Below are 6,051 nucleotides of genomic sequence, written 5' to 3'. Positions count from 1 at the left end.
CTCTGCTTATCTGTAGCTGTCACACACACATAACAGGAAGCCTTGCACTTTCTCATCCTGTTAACACAAACAAAGGGTGGGTTTTTTCAGTGATTTTCAGGCAGTATCAACATGTTTAGAAAGGCCTTAAGATGCCTCTGGATGTGAGAAGATTACAAGTGACAGGGACAGCCTGCTTCCCACCCTCAATCCAGTCCCTCGCTGTTATCTGGGTCTGCTGGTTGTATTGATAGGTGCACCACATGCTTATCAAGCCACTCCTAGTGGACTGGGCTGCTAAGGGAAAAAGTGTAATAATTTGTATTTCTTTCTGCAGGTATGTGGTTATTAATAACTGAGCTGGTTTGGGGTTTGGCTTTGTTTTTTAATAATATGCTTGCATATTCAGAAAGCCCTAAAGTGGATGTTTCTGTCCCTCATGACTTGTTAGCTGGGAAACATTGCATGGCTTTTCTTTAAGGCTAAATGGGCACAACTCTCTTAAGGACATGGAGCAGCATCAAAGATCTCAGAGCTGAGTGTCTTCAGGCCACACTGCTGGGCACAGGGATGTGGTCCATGCAGCCAGTGCCATGCCATCAGTTCTGACTAGCAGGCAAAGCTAAGGGAGAGAGCCTGGGGAGCAGTGTACCCATGCTCATCCCCACCATCCTCACTGCTGGGCATAGCTTGAGTCACAGCTGCATCTGACTTGTCCCCAAGACAGACTCGGACAGTGGCGGGACCAAGGCCTGCTCACCTGGCAGTGGGGACACTGCAGGGGAGCTCTGGGGCTGACCCTCCAGCATGACAGGAGCACACAGTGCTGAAGGTTTCGCTTTCACCTAAGGATGGACCAGATCTACTTGGACATCACCTAGATGAGAAGCTGATCCAAGCTGAATTAAAAAGCAACACAGCCTACTGAGAGTAACAGAGCAAATCCCCGGCTTGCTTAGGAAACTCTCACGCTGGGAAGTAGAAAAGCTTACCTCTATCTCCCCCTGAGAGGAATGTAGGGTCAGCTCCTCACCTTGGTAGCTTGAGTGCTAACCAACCTTGCTTTTGTGATAATTACTTCTAGGAATCCTTGTTTTGCCAATCCGCAGGTTCTTACTGTGTGTTTGGTTTCCTCTTTTGTCTCCAGCTTGTATAGCTGAGCTCAGAGTGTTATGGGAAGCTTGGCTTCCCCCTCTTCTAGAAGGAGGTGAAAGCGGGTCTGCGAGAGACGGATTAGAAGATGAAGAGGAAGGAAAGCAAAAAAATCTCCTTCCTGCTTTCCTCTACCTCCTTGTAATGGGGTTTTCTTCATTTTGTGTAGTCTGTGCTGCCCTTTGGCTTTTTCCTTTCCCAGCTGATGTAAATGTGTTCCTGCTGCCTTTTGCGCTAACTTTTGCTAATGAATGCTCCCTTTTCTAAAGCCAGCCCCTTCTTTCCTAAGTACTCCTGTAGGAATACCATGAGAAAATTAGGGAAACCTCTCAAAAGTACTACGTGTGCTTTAAAAATCAGAATACTTTAACCCTATCTTGGTCTAGGTTCTCTTTGTTTATCATCAAGACTTTTGACCTTTGGGAATTCACCTTATCAGGCTTTTCTCTGACGGTGAGAAGCTTCACATTGTCCTTATCTGTTTAAGCAAAGCTGAGATTCCACAGCAATCATTTGATTCCAGTTGCTGAAGCTTTAAGCAAAGCATTACTAATTGTGAAATTGAAGTAAGACTGTGCTGGCTGTGAGTGCTGGGAACGGAAACCCTGCAGTAACTAGGTCGGTCGATGGCTGTGGTATTGTGAGTGCGCTACACAGTAACTGCACTGCAGGAGTGACCTCGGCAGCTCAAGGAACTGTTGACTATTAGTAGCAGCGATCATTCTCCACAGTCTGTCTCCTTCTGTGCCATTGCTAACCCATATGGTGTATTTTTAATCCCTAAAATTGTTTTTTTCCTGACAAGCAGCTCCCCTCCTTTCTTCTGCTGCCACAGTGGTGTGGTTTAACCCCAGCCAGCAGCCCAGCCCCAGGCAGCCGCTCACTCACTCCCCCACCAGTGGGACCAGGGAGAGAATTGGGAGGACAAAAGATGGAAAACTAATGGGTTGAGATAAAGACAGTTTAATAGGCAAAGCAAAAGCCACACACAGAAGCAAAGCAAAGCGGGGACTCCATTCGCTGCTTCCCACGGCAGGCAGGTGTTCAGCCCCTCCAGGAGAGCAGGGCCCATCACACATGATGGTTACTTGGGACGACAAACCCCATCACTCCAATTGTCCCCTCGTCCTCCTTCTTCCCCCCACAATACATACTGAGCATGATGTCATACAGTCTGGAATATCCCTTTGATCCGTTGGGGTTCCCTGTCCTGGCTGCGTCTCCTCTCAACTTCCCGGGCACTTCCAGCCTTCCCACTGGTGGGGTGGCACAAAAAGCAGAGGAGGCCTTGGCTCTGTGTAAGCCCTGCTCAGCAATGACAAAGACACCTCTAAATTATCAACCCTGTGCCCACCACAAATCCAAAACAAAGCCCCACACTAGCCACTGTGAAGAAAATCAACCCTGCCCCAGACAAAACAAACACATTCCACCCCGTACTCCGTATCATTCACATCATGCTTGGGTCCCACACTATTCAGCACAACTTCATTCTCCACCACCCCACCTCCCACCCTTGGATATAATACACAGATGTCATTCCCTTAGTCTATGGATCACCCTTGCACAATGTCCACAAAATGTCCTTTGAGTTAATCTAGTTTGCGACTTTGGGCTCAATCTGTTCTGGTGGCTACTTGGGACAGGAAAGGCACTGTGTAAGGTGGAGTTCCTGGGCACCAAGGCCAGCTTAGATCAGGTCACTTCTGCACTGCAGCTGCTTCTTGGGAGGCTTCTCCTCCATTGATTTGGGTGGTTCCTCTTACAGTAATTCCTGTAACATACAACTCAAATCATGGCTTACAGCAAAGGTGTATCCATTACGATCTCCACCCCAGGTCCTTTTGGACCAGGTTACAGGGTTTAACATTGCAATGAACTCCTCCCCTTGTCCCCAGCCTGGCTGAAACAAGGGGTTCCTTCTATAGCCCACCATTGGCATAGTCCACACCACAGTCCTCTATGGGCTCCAGGGGCACAGCTGATTCACCATAGTCTTCACCATGGGCTGCAGGGGAACCCCTGCCTCCCCTGTTCCAGTGTGGGGTACCACCACAGGAGGCAGTCCTTGAACTTCTCCAGCATGGGTCCTTCCCGTGGGCTGCAGTTCACAAGCTGCTCCAGTGTGGGTCCCCTCTGGAATCACAGGTCCTGCCAGCAAACCTGCTCCAGCACAGGCTTCTTACGGGGTCACATCCTCCTTCAAGAATCCCCCTGCTCTGTCATGGGGTGCTCCACAGGCTGAAGGGGGATCTCTGCTCCACCATGGACTCTGACTCAGGACACAGTCTGTTCCACCCCAGTTTTCACTGGAGTTCCAGCGTGCCCAGTGCAGCAGCACAGACACTGCAGTGACACCCTGGCCACCTGCCAGCCCAGGCCCATTACCATGGCTGTCACCAAAGTGCTCCCAGGCACAACACAGTGAGGTGATCAGCAGCACAGCAGCAGCGACCACCAATGAGCACCAAAATGTAATTTACAGGCAGGCAAGCGAGCCCCGTGGCAGGCATAGCAGCCTGCTCATTACTAGCTAAACTGCAATAACAGCTATAAATTCAGTCTAGTACATCCCAATGAAAATCTCTGCCCTTTGTGCCGCACACTGGGCTGCCTTGTATTCAGAGAATCCCTTGCTCAGGGATTAATCTGCAAACGTAGTAGCTAGTTTCACTTTTTGGACTAGCACGAGGACAGTGCTGAGGTGTTGTGTCTTTGCAGGTATGAGGGAACAACAAACGCAGCAACCAGGCAGCTGCTCTGGTGAGGTGCTCTATGGCCCAAGACTGCAGTAGCAATGTGTTATTTAATCCTGGGGCAAATCCAGCTTGTTACTTCATGGTAGAAGCTTCCAGATACATTCTTTTATTTGGCCTTTAGAGACTTGTTCTGTCTGCACTTTTATACTGTTTTCAGTAAAGAATTACCTGCTGGCTAAATGAACACTGAACTGGTGAGAGCTGAAGGTTTGTCTGTTCACAACTTGTTTGTCTGTTGTCTTTACCTTAGGAATACTGAGCTGACCTAGTATACTCTGTATCAGCTTGAGAGAACGGGCTAACTGGCTGGAATTACTGTGTAAGTAATCTTGTTGTCATAGCAAGTTTACAGAGCTCTGTAACATCACAGGCTGCTGCTGGTACCTATGAATCTGTACTGCTGGTACAGCACATTTGAGCTGAGTTCAGAGGCTGCTTTCCATTCTGCTCTGACTTCCTTACCTTTGCGCCTTCTGTTCCCCCTTGACCGTGTTCCCTGTTTAAATGTTGGTCTGTAGCCAATACCAGCCCATTTTCAACTGTCTGTTCCTGAATCCAGGGTCTCATCACTGTGGCATTTCAGCACTGTAAAGTTTGACCATGACAGATTAATCTGCCCAGACTAGCCAGGAGTCCTGTTTCCCATCTTGTAAAGTGAAAGATTCAGGAGGTCCCAGGAAAGAGTCGTGGACTTGCGGCCAGGATTAAGAGGAGGGACAGAAGAAATCTCACCTGGGACACCCACCAACGATGGATCAAGAGCAAAGAGCTGAGGCATTCTTTAAAGAAAGGCAGAAACATAGGAACCTATTTCTGACAGCTCTTGTTACTTGTTTTTCTTCCCATGTCGTTGTACTTTAGCTAACAGAGCCCTTAGGGACCAGATAAGAGGAACCAGCTATGAAACATGGCAGTGTGAGGCTGTCTCAAGGAAGAGGCCAGAAAAAGCCTGGCAGGAGGTTTTCTGGAGTGAGAAAGAAGATGCTCAGCCATCCTGGTATCACAATGGGATCTGGAAACTTCATACTCTAAGTAATGAGCAGGTTGCTGAACTTGTAGATGGCAGTGACTTCATATTTCTGACCTGGAGCTCACACAATGTGATCCTTGCCATTTGTCTTCTTCCTCCTATTCCAGACCATGTCCATTTTGTCGCCACCAGTGATACTCCATGTGTGTTCTGTGACCAAGTGGCTTCTGTTCCAGGCTATTCTGCCTTATACTTCTTACACTCCAGATAGCTTGCAAAGCTGAAGCCACCCAACAACATGTTGACAGCTACATCCCCAGGGCTCAACATGCGTCCTCATGGCTGTGGATGGCAGCGTTCCTTCATCTGAGAGAGCCTGTTTAAAGGTGCTGGCCTCCAAGAGGGGAAGGACACAACAGCAGAAGAAAGGTCTTGGCAAGGTTTTGACTTCTTCAAGTAGAACAACACTGCAATTGCTTCCACTGTGCATCCCAATAAGCACTGCAGAAAACACCTCACAGTGCAGAGGACTCTGCTGGGGAGCAGAGACTTCCTTGGTGTGGGAGCAGGGGTGGGCACTGCAGCTGGACATGTATCAGGGCTCATCTTACTCTCAGCTGTTTTCTAGCACAGTGCAAAGCAAGATAGCTGAGGCCTGAGATAATCTTGTCAACCCTGGAAAGTTGCTGGATTTCTGTCTGTGTTTTCAGTACATTGGGATAATGTTCACTAGCTTAAAATAGCACGTTCTTAATTTAGCTATGGGAGAACAAATGGGATTCTAGTTTTTGAAAATACATACAGAACTTTTGGACCAGATTTTCTATAAACTGCAAACTGGAATCTTTGTTTCATTGCAGTTTACTTCCTCTGCTGAACCAGCACCACCTTCCATTTCAAAAACTACTGCTTGAGCCTTCTCATATCCCTCCCTCTGGGGAGCTGCAGTTGTTCAAAGTCAGCAAACAATGGTGATTCTGTGAAGCTGGCCTGTCTTGTCCCCTCACTCTTGAAAATTGCCTCTTATTTAGAGAAGATTGCAGCGTTACCCTGCTGTGGTGCATTTATTACCTGTCCATCTTTTGCTCTCTCAGTGTTCCTGCATGTATTTTAAGACACTAGGATGTTTCTAGAAAAACTGCTGCTTTCATGTATTGTTTTCTTCGGGATAGTCAGGCATTGTGCTAACAA

The sequence above is a fragment of the Corvus cornix genome, chromosome 9, assembly GCF_000738735.6.
Source record: "Corvus cornix cornix isolate S_Up_H32 chromosome 9, ASM73873v5, whole genome shotgun sequence".
Lineage (NCBI taxonomy): Eukaryota > Metazoa > Chordata > Aves > Passeriformes > Corvidae > Corvus > Corvus cornix.
The sequence above is the reverse complement of the archived record's forward strand: the minus strand, read 5'-3'. Positions refer to the sequence as shown.